Consider the following 15,040-nt stretch of genomic DNA (forward strand, 5'->3'; position numbering starts at 1 on the left):
ATAAGTCCTTTACAAATAAGTAAGTTCAGTTATAGCTGTTTGAAAACAATATTTACTTTATTGTTGTCTCTAATATTTTTGAAAAATGCTAACTTCTAGTCTGGTAGTTGTCATTGAGCTAAGTGAGCTTATCATTCTTTTGTTTTCTGACTTCTTTTCTTGCTTTTGAAACATCGGTCTTGAATCTCAATTGCTCCTTTGATGATAATATGTCTCCCTCTTTATTTTCTTTTTCACTCAAGGCCCTTTTCTTTCAAGGTTGTCTCTCTTATTGTGAAGAGCTTTATATTTCTAGGACTCCTGGAATTTATGAATTAATTTCCATCATTGCTTAAAGAAATTTTGCCTCTGCTTCAGATTTCTCTTCTCTCTCCTTTTGTGTTTTCTATCACGTCTATTCAGTAAACAATTTTAAGCATTCTTGAGTATTTGATGTAAGTGCTGTGATATAAAAGCTTCAAAACAGAGGGATTGGTCCACTGATAATTTTTCCAAAATTATTTCCTTAGGCTAGGACCATCACTCATGTGTAAAGCTTCTGCCTACCATGCACAAGACTCTAGGTTTGGTTCACAGCACCTCAGGTTTTGTTGTTGTTGTTGTTGTTGTTGGTGGTGGTGGTGGTGGTGGTGGTGGTGGTGGTGGTGGTGGTGGTGGTGGTGGTGGGGCAGCCTTTTTTCTCTTCCAGTTTCTTAGCTTTCCATGTATCAAGGTCTAAATGTTTCTGTCCCCTTAAAATTCAAATGTTGAAACTTAACTCCTCCAAGAATGTGTATTTCTTTTAGCATTCTTGGTAGCATTTTCAGACCCAGTTTTGTAACCCCTGTCTTAAATAATTTCATACTTCTTGAGGAATGTAAAATCTGCTTTGCATAACGGTTGGATTCCAATACTTCCACAAGCATATTTGACATTGATGCTCTGTTCATCTTGTTCTTTTTTATTATATATTTCTTTACTTACATTTCAAAGGTTATTCCCCTTCCCAGTTTCCTGTCCATAAGCCCCCATTCCCTCCCCTCCCCCTCCCCCATACCGGTATTCCCGCTATATATCCCCCTTATTGCCCTCCCCCATATTCCCCTGCACTGGGGGTCCAACCTTGGCAAGATCAAGGGCTTCCCCTTCCACTGGTGCCCCAACAAGGCTATTCTCTGCTACATATGCAGTTGGAGCCCTGTGTCAGTCCATGCATAGTCTTTCGGTAGTGGTTTAGTCCCTGGAAGCTCTGGTTGGTTGGCATTGTTGTACATATGGGGTTTCAAGCTCCTTCAACTCTTTCAATCCTTCCTCTAATTCCCCCCTAAGGGGGTCCTGTTCTCAGTCCGGTGGTTTATTGCTAGAATTGACCTCTGTATTGGACATGCTCTGGATGTGTCTCTCAGGACAGATCTATATCCAGTCCCTTTCCACATGCATTTTTTAGCCTCATCAATATTATCTAGTTTTGGTGTGTGTCAGGCTCTGAATGGCCATTCCTTGAGTCGCTGATCTAAACTTTGCCTCATTATCGCCTCCTATGAATATTTTCCCCCTTTTAAGAAGGAGTGGGAGCATCTCCATTTTGGTCACCCTTCTTCTTGAGCTTCCTGTGGTCTGTAGATTGCATCGTGCATAATTTGAACTTTTTGGCTAATATATCCACTTATCAATGAGTGCATACCAAGTGTGTTTTTCTGTGATTAAGTAACCTCATTCACGATGATATTTTCTAGTTCATTCCATTTTCCTATGAATTTCATGAAGTCTTTGTTTTTGATAGCTGAGTAGTACTCCATTGTGTAGATGTACCACATTTTCTGTATTCATTCCTCTGTTGAAGGGCATCTGGGTTCTTTCCTGAGAACAGGTGCTCTGGTGTCAGCTGTGGAGGCCCTCCTGGAGACTGTCTTCCAGTCCTAGGTGGGGGCAAGAATCAAAGAGTCCTGTTCCTGATTGCTCCTGTAGGTCCTTGCACCCAGCAGGCACAGTTGGCATTATGCAATTCCCTCTTGGGTCCGGATTGTGGGCAGAGTGTATTCTGACTTCTAAGGAGTATCCACACTTCTGAGGTTCCAGCTCTCGCCCCCATGGGATTTGGGTGCAAGGAGCTGTTTGGCAGGATCAGTTCGGTCCTGGGCGCGGGTACTGGCGGCTGTATGTCCGGCTGTATGTCCCTACATCCCTCTGTCTAGAGGCACTGTGCAGTTTCTCCTTGGACCAGGGATGTGGGCCGAGGTGTGCAGAGGTGGCAGTCTGTCCTGCGGCCTCAGGATGTCTGCACTCCTGGGTGGTCCGCTCTCTTCCCAACCCGTCTTGTTCTTCCTATTTCTTCCTGTCATCTTAGTGTGGATTTGATTTGTTTGGTTTTTTTCCCCAAAGAATTGATATTGCTAAGAATCTTTTTTGTGTTTGTTGGCAGTTTGTAATATTTTTTGGAGAAATCTCTATTCGAGATCTTTGGCCATTTTTAATTGAGTTGTCTTTCTATGGTTGTTATATATATTCTTTATGCCAAATACTAGAACCTTATAAGGCACGTAATCTGTAAGCTTCTCTACCATTCTGTGTCACCTTTTATTTCATTGATTGTATCCTTTGGTTCATAAGTATTTTATATTTCAATAAAGTCTAAATGTATCTGCTTTTTTTTCTCCTGTCTTTTTTTAATGCCCCTAGTATTATATCTAAAATATATTGCCAAATAGAAAGCTATGAAGACTGATTCCTATGGTCTCTTCTAGGGTTTTGCTTTATATCTGATATTTAGAATTTTTGATATATTTGTTGAGGTAATTTTTCTAATGTTGAGTTATGGTGTACATCATATAAATGTCATTTTGTGTATGGCTGTTTACCTTAGCACCCTTTGTCAAAAATAGTGATTTTCCCAATGAGTAATCTTTGTACTCTCATTCAAAATCAATTGATTATACAAATTTAAAATGTATTTATTCTACCATAAGTGTCTATCCTTTTGATTGTAATATATTTTAGTTAATACTGTTGCATTTTTTCGTTTATTGTATGTCTGTGAGGGGATGCAATGTGTATGACCATGGGTGGATATGAAAGGACAAACCCTTGCAGTCAGGCTTGGTGGAGCCAAGTACCTTTACCTTCTCAACTATTTCATCTGCCCAGGTATATCATTTTTTAATTACTTTGCCTTTGTAGCAAATTTGAGTTTCCAATCTTTGTTCTTCTTGCTATTGTTTGCTTACTTGTGTGCTGTTCAATACCATTGTAAACTTGTGCATCATTCATGCTATTTCTGTCCTCCTAACAAAAAGAATTATTGAGATATTGTTAGGTAGTGCATTAAATCTTTAGCTTCCTTCTCCAAGCATTTCTATCGTAAGTGTATCAGCCCTTCCAATCCAGGAACAATGATCTAGGTAATTAGGTGTTCCTTAATTTCAACAATACTTTATAATTTCTAATGTTCAATCATATATCCTGTAAATTGTTGTCTTTATGCAGGTGAGGGCTGACACAAGATAAGGCAAGGCCTGTGATTGGGCAGTAAAACAGTAAGGCAGGGACAGAGATTTTGTAAGGCAAGGGAGAGGAAAAGAAAGGAAGAACCAAGATGGAGGCAGAGAAGGATGATCCAAATAAGCATGGCCTTAACTGGCCACAGGTAACTATGAATATTTCTTAGGGGATGGATTTTTATAGGCAATTTGTCTTACCTAGGTAGGTAGTTTAAATCATTATCAATTGGTTGTGAGGTTATTATATGGAAGTTTTGTGGATTAAGAATTTAAGATACAAATCTGATTGCTAAATTACAAGCTTATTAAGTTTTGATTTTAATGGGTTACTGGGATTTGAGACTATAACCACAGGGGGGCAGATGCTGGGAATGTGAGCAGAATCTACAGCAAGAGATCCGCGAAATAGATGGTCTCTGTATGGAACTGGCAAGGCATCGACCCTCCTTGGAAACTAGATGGATGAAGAGATTGTTGCCAGGTTCAGAGAGTAGCCAGTGACAGCATAGGATGAAGATTGGAAGCTTAATGGGTGAGACACTTTGCTGACTGAGATGAAAATACCCCACAGATGCCATGTGGCCCACCAATGCCAGCACTAGTATGGGTTGATAGATTCCTTTTTAAATATTTACCTCAAAATATACACCCTTGCTAAATTTATTTCTATGTATTTTATTCTTTTTGATGCCATCATCAATGGAATTTGTATTGGTTTTCTTATTAGGTTATTCATTTCTAGTATATTAAATATAGCTAAGTTTTTATGTATTGCTTTTGTAATACACAATTTTGATACACTTTATTTTATTCATTTTTATATTTTCTATTCATTTGTTGATGTTTTAGTTGCCAAGGCTTTCTGTTTGTTTCAAGGATGTTAATTATTGCTTTTTATAGTGATTCAAATGTTGTACTGTATGTTTAAGAATCTATATGCTAGTAATTATGCTTAAATAACATCACAGTGGCAAAGTTATAAAATATTGATGCAAAATATATTTCCTAGGATATAAGATTGTCATGCCTTACGGGCAGCTGAACTTGGATTCCTCACTTGGGTAATGACAACCATCTTGCTTCAGATTAAAGGAAGACCTGTTGATCAGAGGTAGGAGCAGATCACAGATTTGAATTGTGTTGTTATGGGTGTGGGAAAGAATCCTTCCTTCTATGGCCTGGCTATCATCACTTTGGGTCTGAATACACTGCAGATATTACCATTTAGGCCCCCTTAAGAGACTAGTGAGGCCCTCACTTGTACTTCCTCATGATGACACCTAGAGTTCCAGAGTCTTTGGAACTCTTTGTGTCATGCCCTCAAGTCTGTGAGGGACAAATCTTGCAGGTTTTTTTCACCTTGAAGACCAATCTATTGGGAGTTATCCAGCACAGTGTGCTTCTGCATATCCTGGCTGCTAGGCTTCTAGTAACTAATGTTCTCCATGTGCATTGGTATCAGAGAAGATGTTACATTTCTGCTGCTTCTGCTAGTCATCGTTCTTTTCTATTTCACCTTCAAAGTTCATAACCTTCTCCTAGAATGACTTCAACTCCTCAGTGAAGTCAAATAACTCTATCTTGTCCAACAAACAGGTCAGCCCCTCAGGTCTCCTTGAAATCAATCATGGAGCAGAACACTGGGGACTGACTTTTCCCAGGCAGTCTACACCGAGTGTTGTTTTCTGTCTTGTCCATCAGCTCTCCATATTTGCTAGACAGAACTTTGCTTTTAATGTGGCTCAGGCCAGAAGGAAGGACATTTTTTGGTTCTTCTCGCCGTCTTTGGATGTAGTTATACACAAAACATTTCCTTCACAATACAGAAACTCCTACTATAGATTGTCCAAATTTGCTGCAGAATTTCTTAGGCATTTTTGCCTACTGCCACAACCTTTCCAGATTAGGCTTTGCAATGGTTTGTATAAGAATGGTCTAAATAGTCTCATATATTCGAATATTTGATCACTAGGATGTGGGTCTGTTTTAGAAGGACTAAGATGCACAACTTTGTTGGAGTGGGTGGCCTTATTGGAGGAGGTGTGTCTCTGGGTATGGACTGAGTTTTCAAAAGCCCACACCATGCCCAGTTTCTCTCTCTGTCTCTGTCTCTGTCTCTGTCTCTGTCTCTCTCTCTCTCTCTCTCTCTGTCTCTCTCTCTCTCCCCTCCCCATTCCTCACCTCACCCCCACATGTGTGTATATGTGTGTGTGGAGGGGGTGTGGGTGCTCACACTCAAGTGACTACTGTCTATGGATCAGGATGTAAAGCTCTTGGCTATTCCTCAAGCACCAAGCTGGTCTGCTTCCCACCAGATGATCATGAACTATCCCTCTAAAGCTGTAAACAAGCCCTCAATTAAATGATTTCTTTCATAAGAGTTGCCTTTTTCATGATGTCTCTTCACAACAATATAGAAGACAGGCTCACCTGCACCGTCATATTAGCCATCACTTTTGAATGAGTTGTCATGTGTCACCCGGGTACTACCATTCAGTTTATTCTATACCTGGCCATGTTACCAGTGTGATCACATCTAAAATAGTTCTTTTCTCTCATCAGCACCTAAAGTTGGCCTTCAGTTTCTTCATCTGAGGTCTTTTCTAGACCCTTCAGGTACAAGGTATGATCATCCTGGTGCTTGGCCATCTTCAGACAAGCACAATAACTATAAGGTTTTGTCTCCTAGCTTCTTCAGCCTTTCCATAAGCAACTTCTCCCTCTCCCAGGCAGATGACTTAGCTTCATTGTCTCACCAATACTTGCTCCTGGCCTGCGCTAGAGTAACAAGGGTAGCTGAAACAGCCACAGGCATAGCCGGATCCTGGCCTGAGTGTCCCAGAGATCCACTCAGTCTCAATAGAATCATCTTTGTGATGTCAGAAGCCAGCCCCCACTGACCCCTCCCACTTCTGGGCTCTACCTCCATGCCTTCCTGAAAAGCTCAGAAGTGTTTGTTTTTTCTTCTCATATATTATATCCTGACTGTAGTTTCCCCTCCCTCCCCTCCACTCTTGCCTCTCTCACCCACCTCCACTCTCCCCCAGATCCTCTCCTCCTCAATTTCTCCTCAGAAAAGATCAGGCCTCCCAGAAAAGTCAATCAAACAGGGCATAACAAGCTAAAATAAGTCCAGGCACATACCATGACATCAAGACTGAACAAAGCAATTCAGTAGGAGGGTCCCACAAACAGGCAAAAAGAGTCAGGGACAGCCCCACTTCCATTGTTGGGTTTTCCATGAGTACACCAAGCTACTCAGCCATAACAACATACATGCAGAGAACCTAGCTCAGACCCATACATATATGGTCCATTATCTTTGCAAGCCCCCATGAGTCCTGGTCATTTGATGGGCTGTATTCTTGTAGTGTGTCCCTTATCACTCTTATTCCCCTGATCCTTCCTCCCACTCCTCCACAGGACTGTCAGCTCCACATAATGCTTGTCTGTGGTATTCTGTATCTGTTCCCATCAGTTGCTGAACAAAGTCTTTTTGGTCCGTTTTATGACAATCCTTAGAAATGGGGGACACAGAGCTTGAAAGAGCCATCTCCTATAACCAAGCAAGGCCTCATGTGAAAGTACTGGGAAACAGCCCGGCCACAAAACCTTCAATATATAGTTTGTCCTGCCTGCAGAGAATGCTAGGATGAGAGCCTAGCAGAATTGTTTTTGATGCGATTTTTTTTTAGTGCTAATCTTTTATTCATTTATTTTTTATAAGACCTTACATATTTAATACAGTGTGTTACCCCTGTACAAATGGAAAAAACTTAAGTTCAACATTTCTAGACCAATATGGCTGTTAATTTCTGTACAGTGCCAACTCAACACAGTAAACGGGGATACTTTTTTCGAAAGTTGACAGCACAGGTAAAGTTTCAAAAAATTCAAATTATATATCTGTATATATATATTTATATTTATATAAAAAGACCAATAATAGCAGTGTGTTATGCATCAACAGCAGCAACAGCTTTTCCAGGTTCTGCAGTCATCTGAACAAAACTGTAGAGACATCCAGCACACTCCATTAAAAAAAAAAAGTAAAAAAACAAAACCCGAGAAAACAGCACAGTTCTGTTACTCTTGTGGTACCTGGCACCATTTTTTTTTTAAATTAGCTTCTCAATCATCATCTGGAAAGAAAACATTCTGAGCAACATCATTAAAAACAGCTCTGATAAAGCGCGGTCACTACTACATATCATAAAGCAGGTACAAGCTATTTTACATCCACAGAGGTATGATACAGTACTGTCCTACATCTATAATACTAGAGGATACAATTTAAAAGGCATTATTTGAGACTTGATTCTACTTTTCCAGCAGAGGGCCCAAAGGATGGTGTGACACAGCTTTGTAAAGAAACATACTCTAGACAGGATTTCCTTTCACTAGTGGCACAGTTCTAAGGATTCATTCTCTCCATGAATGTCAGCTAAAACCGTTATTAAAAAAATGAAATATCCCTAGAACAAAACCGTATAACCACCGGATTCACATGAAGATGACCTAGTGGAGACAAGCTGGACCTCACCTTACCAACAAGCTATCAAATCTGTTATGTTTAAACAGTGAGACCTCCAAGGAAGGAGATGCCAAGTAGTGCTTCAAAGCTTCGGACCACAATCAAACACAGCATCCTTTTCAACAGAAGCAGAAGCTCATCTGAATATGCTCAAGGATGCTGACATCAACATTTAATCATCTCCTCACTCATCCAGGAAGAGGGGGAGATCAGTTACTACTGTACTTTATTGTGTTCAACCAAATCACCATGTTACAAAAATAGCAAGCTGCCATAATAAAAAATAAGGCTCCTCTATCCAGCACCAGATAGCATCATTTTACTTTCAAGCCTAGAAATTGCACACTTGTATATAAACCAATCGAAGATGAGGATTGAGAGTTCATCTTGGTGGATTTTTCTTTTGATGAATATGAAGTGTCCTTCCTTATCTTTTTTGATGACTTTTAATTGAAAATTGATTTTATTTGATATTAGAATGGCTACTCCAGCTTGCTTCTTCTGACCATTTGCTTGGAAAGTTGTTTTCCAGCCTTTCACTCTGAGGTAGTGTCTGTCTTTGTCTCTGAGGTATGTTTCCTGTAGGCAGCAGAATGCAGGGTCCTCGTTGCGTATCCAGTTTGTTAATCTATGTCTTTTTATTGGGGAGTTGAGGCCATTGATGTTGAGAGATATTAAGGAATAGTGATTATTGCTTCCAGTTATATTCATATTTGGATGTGAGGTTATGTTTGTGTGCTTTCATTCTCTTTGTTTTGTTGCCAAGACGATTAGTTTCTTGCTTCTTCTAGGGTATAGCTTGCCTCCTTATGTTGGGCTTTACCCTTTATTATCCTTTGTAGTGCTTCTTCTTCTTCTTCTTCTTCTTCTTCTTCTTCTTCTTCTTCTTCTTCTTCTTCTTCTTCTTCTTCTTCTTCTTCTTTTCTCTTCCTCTTCCTCCTCCTCCTCCTCTTCCTTCTCCTCCTTCTTTTGTCCAGGCCCCTTCCATTTTGAGGTTTCTGGTTCCTTCAACACACAAATGAAAAATAGAGAGAAAGACACACATACACACACACACACACACACACACACACACACACACACACAGAGAGAGAGAGAGAGAGAGAGAGAGAGAGAGAGAGAGAATAAGAAATTATCTAGGATATTCATTATATTCTGAGATTTCTAATCAGTGACCTTCTTTTATCTACTGATTGTGTGTGTGTATGTGTATAGTGTATATATACATATATATAAAACACATATATACTATATATAGCGTATATATACAATATATACTATATATATAATGTGTATATAATTTATACATGTTAGAAGGGAAAAAGAAAATAGGTTTTGCTTCATGTGGGCAAAATCAAAATTCTCCAGAGGCTTTACAGAAAATTTTTGTAGATTATACTTAATAAAAATTTTTCATTTTATTCTCACCACATATTCATAATTAATTTAAACAATCAAGGGTGTTTCTTTAATATCATACGTTATAATCCAATCAAACTGCCCATGTTTCAGAAAGAAAAGGTCTGCACTGCAATAACATGTGTCCATACTTCGGCATGTTGCATCAAGTTCTTAGGGGAGATGGAAAAACATCACTCCAGTGGAACCCGAACTTCTACTGGTAGCACTTAGGTTACATCCTTCAGCAGCTGTTTCTGGTATCCATGTCATTAGATAAGAGGCATGTGCACTAAGGAAAATTTACTGACATTCTGCATCAGTTTACATTTTTAAGTATGGTCCCCAGGATGAACACAAATCTTCAACCTCATGCCAGTTTATAAATATGAAATTATTGAAAGAGAGCTCAGCTTTCTAATTTAACCTGCTTAGTTACCAGTTAGTGCTGGGGGAGAAGGTGACTCTACATAGGAAAATGACCTGGTCCAATTAAGATAGACAGTATATCTTACTATAAGATTTTGTTATTATAAAATTTGTCAATTAAGAAATGACCTATCTTGTCATGGAAGAGTCCTTGAAGCTTGCTTCAAGTTAAATGTTATACAATTGGTTCATACACTTGCCACGTGGTATAGATGAACCTATAATTCTATTTTACTCATGCAAAATCAACTCAGAATATTATCACATTCTGTCTTGAGCTTCTAAAATCACAGACTACAGACATACATTTATTCTAGAATCTGAAAGTCCAAGATGAGTGTGTTCCTTTGATAGAGTTCTGGTAAAGGCCTACATCCTAGCTTGCATATATGGCCTCCTCACTGAATACTCACATAGCCTTTACTTGGTGTTTGTATGTAGAGTGGGAGGGAGGAGATAATAAAGACATGCACAGAGAATATTTTCCTTCTCTTATAAAATCAGTAGTCCTATCAAATTATAATCTCATCCTTAAGAATGCATTTGACCTTATTCACCCACCAAAAGTCTATCTGTAACTATGTTGACATCAGGGGATAGGTCTTATCATATAAACTTTAAAGGACACAATTCAGTCCAAAGCACCCTTTTTATACATTTCCAAGATCCCTTCATACAACAACAACAACAATTTACTGGGTTACAAGTTAAGAGTGTTATCTGACAGTATCCAATTTCTATTCAGAGTCCTCAATTGATTTTGCATAATGCTTTTCACATAGGAGATTAGGTGTGGTTATGGCTATGGTTTTGGATCTTAAATGTTCCCACAAAGGCTCATGTATTGAAGGTTTGAACTCCAGTTAATGGCTCTATTAGGAATATGTATGAAAACTTTGGGAGAGTTGAGCCTAAGGGTTGAAGGAATTTAAGCTGGTAAGAGTTTGCTGTTGAAGGACTCATTGGAATGTCAGCTTTGTGCTCTCTAATTTTCTTTCCCAGATACCATAAGGTGAGCAGTTTTGTTTTGCTATGTGCTCCCCATCATGATGTTCTGCTAACTCACAAGCCCTGAACGGCAAGGACAAGTGACTGGACTAAAACTAGGAACAAAACCTATCCTTATTACATCTCGTATCTCAGCTATTTTTTCATTATGACAGAAAGTTGTCATAGTCACTAAACTACTTGAAGGGAGAAGGAAAGAAAGGAAAGGTCTGGCTATCCTGGTGGAAAGGACTTTGAACTCTAAGAAAGAAACATTGTATTTTCTCCTCAATGATTCAATACTCAGCTTAATTCCCCAATAATTTCGCATGGATACTGTAGTCCATAGTTTCTATCTACATCTCTTGCTTCTTCCCCAACTCCAGGACTTCCATCCACGGTATCTAGAAGCAAGACCCAGAAAAGTCTTTAATTCGTTCAGATGAACCTAATGTCTTTAGGCAAACATGATACTGCTGTCCTACATCCTCAGCTAGATTTCATACCAGCTTCCGAACTTGATACGGCCTTTCTTTTTTTTTTTTCCATCTTTATTAAATTGGGTATTTCTTATTTACATTTCAAATATTATGCCCTTTCCAAGTTTTCTTAACTTTATGAACAAGCAACTCATTCAAAAGCCAGTTAAGATGCTACAATCTTTTTAAAGACTTTTGTGATTCACGCAGAAAACTAAAATAATAAATAGTTCTTTTGTAATTACTTGGTATTTTCTTCATGGGTTATCTTCTGTGATAATGCTTCTCACACAATTTGTAGTCTCTTATTTACTTGTTTCTCCCACTAGACTAGCTAAAATGCTCATGGAAAGGAACTGTTTTTTCCTTAGACTTTGTGTACCCTAGTAAACAACACCCTGTGACTGTCTAGTAAACATTGGAAACATAGTTACTTCCAGGCCACATAATTCAGTATTATTTTGGCTAACTTTCTTATTTAGAAATAAATTTTTAATTGTCAGTATAATATAAGATAAATTGAATTTGGCATGATATATATTATATTATAATTTCATAAGAAATCTTATGACAAATCTTATGATATGGTGTGTTCCTGAGCAGCTAAATTTGATATCTCAAAATTTAAATAGCCCTGAAGAATAGTGTGTGCATGCATATACAAGCAGTGATACTTGTAATTTGCTTTTTCTGATTCAGCATGATTTCAATTTTGTCATGTAGACCTGGAAATTAACATAATTAATGTAGATTCTAGAGGAAAATAAATAATTCTGTTTCTACTACACATCAAATCTGTATTTTACCTAAATAAACTCTAGGTAAGTCCTATATGACAAAAATCTAAGCTTCCTTTAGGTTGCAGTACTTAATAAATTCAATAATGTGAGATTTATTTAGTCATTTCTATTTTGAGACAAGTTCTCACTATGTGGCTTTGGATGGTCTGGAGCTCTCTCTGTATATTTGACTGTCTTTCAATTTACAGAGATCCACCTGCCTCTTCCTTACAAGTATTGGGGTTAAAGGTAAGCATTGCCATGCCCAGAAAGTTGTTTGTTTTTAACCAAAATTTAAATTTATAACACTAGTTCAACAATGGAGATTTAAGGAATGAAAATATTAGGGAGGGAGCAATTCATGGGAATTTGACTTGGTTTTAAAAATACATGTAAACACATTCAAACGATAATTGAAAGTAATTACTATATATCTATCTATAATATCATTTTGTTTACAATGGCAAGAGAGAAGAGACTGGAGTATATTTCCACCAATATAGACAGAAATATATGAGTTTGCTTTCCAGTCTGTAGTTTCAAAATGAGGGCATCTCATTTTTGTAGTCCCTCTGCCAAATGTAGCAATAATCATCTAACACTTGTTAGAAATTCAAACACTAATTTCCCATCCAAGACCTTCTGAATCAGAAATGGGAGCATGAAGTTCAGCAGTCTGCAATAACAAATCCTGTAGGGGAAGGAACACCCATTCAGAGCCTGCCCCACATGGGGCCCATAACTATACAGCCACCCAATTAGACAAGATGGATGAAGCAAAGAAGTGCAGGCAGACAGGAGCCAGATATAGATCTCTCCTGAGAGACACAGCCAGAATACAGCAAATACAGAGGTGAATGCCAGCAGCAAACCACTGAACTGAGAATAGGACCCCCGTTGAAGGAATCAGAGAAAGAACTGGAAGAGCTTGAAGGGGCTCGAGACCCCTTATGAACAACAATGCCAAGCAACCAGAGCTTCCAGGGACTAAGCCACTACCTAAAGACTATACATGGACTGACCCTGGACTCTGACCTCATAGGTAGCAATGAATATCCTAGTAAGAGCACCAGTGGAAGGGGAAGCCCTGGGTCCTGCTAAGACTGAACCCCCAGTGAACGTGATTGTTGGGGGGAGGGCGGCAATGGGGGGAGGATGGGGAGGGGAACACCCATAAAGAAGGGGAGGGGGAGCGGTTAGGGGGATGTTGGCCCGTAAACTGGGAAAGGGAATAACACTCGAAATGTAAATAAGAAATACTCAAGTTAATAAAAAAAAAAAGACATGTTAACTTAGGAAAAAAAAAATCCTGTAGGAAAGTCACTGAAACACTACTCTGTATTTGTATTATTTCCGAACTCCCTAAATAATTATTTGTTACTTTCCCTCATTTTTCCTGCACAAGGTTGATTATATATTGTTTTCAGGGGCTGGCACTATTATAACAGTTAGCTCAGCTCCCTTGGATTCTTAGCATGTTGATGCTTGGGTTTATAACCAGGAAGGTAATGTTTGGTTCTTCATCCTTGGATCTCTAACCTCAGAAGATAAATTTAACCTTGTCAGCTCTACACAAACAGAAAAACACTCTCAGATAATAGAAATCACATATATTGCCTTGGAATATGCACTCTATGTATGGAAATAGACTTTCTCTAAAAACTGTAATAAAATTTCTGGATATTTATAAGGATATAACAAAATAACTGGGGATCATATTTTTCTGTTCTTTGCTTTTTAGCTCTGTTTGTAACTCTGAACGAATTGGGCATCTTAGATGTTCATCAGTGGGGGATACATTTTACAAATAGATTATATTTCTGTTAAAGAATTTAGTAGTTAAGAGTTATAAATAAACATTGGATTCTAGTTGGATAAACATACAGAAGTAAAATGTAATTATCTCTGCATTTTAGTTTGAAAAGCCTCAAGAAGTAAGAGCGGTTGCCATGTGATAAAGGAAGTGGAATAGTTATAATTGTAGAACCAAGATAGTGAACACATAAGAATTCACTGGACTTTCCTTTCAATATTTGGATATTTGAACTCTTTCCCAGTGCTTCATGATTTTGTATTAGGCATATCCTCTCTGTGCTAAGAGAAGTAATATAAACTCACAGCAATATTTATTATTGGCATGAAAATATGTCCTAGTTTTTGACTGAATAAATCAGCCTTTAGAAATTTGCATACAGTATAATCTCATTTATATAAAAACAATATGTTTACACAGACAAATTAAATGCCTGGAAAAATGTATACACAGTTGTTAACACTGGGAAACCCCAAAGGATATGATCATAAGGTAGGCACTCAGGTTTTTTTCTGAATGGTTTTAATGTTTTGCAATATACATGTATATTCAATGCCATACACAATGGACACTTCCATTTAAAAATTAATTGATTGGTTTTAATGATGACAGATGGTATAATTTAGGGGAAAGTGGGAGCTATCTGAACCTCTACCTGAATACCTTTGGGGATCAGAAGCTACCTATTTTAAGAGACAGTCTTTCTATTTTTGGAATTAAACCCCAATGGAAGGAGTTCTTCTTCTTCTCCTCCTCCTCCTCCTTCTTCTTCTTCTCCTTTTTCTTTCCTTTTTCTTCTTCTTCTTCCTCCTCCTTCTTCTTTTTGAATTAATAAACTGAAATCTGCCTGTCTTCATTCTTTTATTAGAATAACATCAAGCAAGATAGCACTCTACTGTACAGTAACTGCATAGTAAAAATGTAACTGAGGAAACTGATTGGCACAAGGAGTGGGACATGGAAAAGAGGGGACAATGGGTTTTAAAAGGAAGGCACTGTTAATACAAAGACCTTTAGCCTGGACACTGATCCCTGATCTGAGTGCTAACAAATTCATTTATGCTAGCTCTGTGGGATCTCAGCAGGCTTGGCTGTGCTATCTTGTAAGGAGCACTGTCAGTTTGGTGATTCTGCCTAGCAGGAAT

This window comes from Rattus norvegicus, chromosome X, assembly GCF_036323735.1.
Source record: "Rattus norvegicus strain BN/NHsdMcwi chromosome X, GRCr8, whole genome shotgun sequence".
In the NCBI taxonomy this organism is placed as follows: Eukaryota; Metazoa; Chordata; class Mammalia; order Rodentia; family Muridae; genus Rattus; species Rattus norvegicus.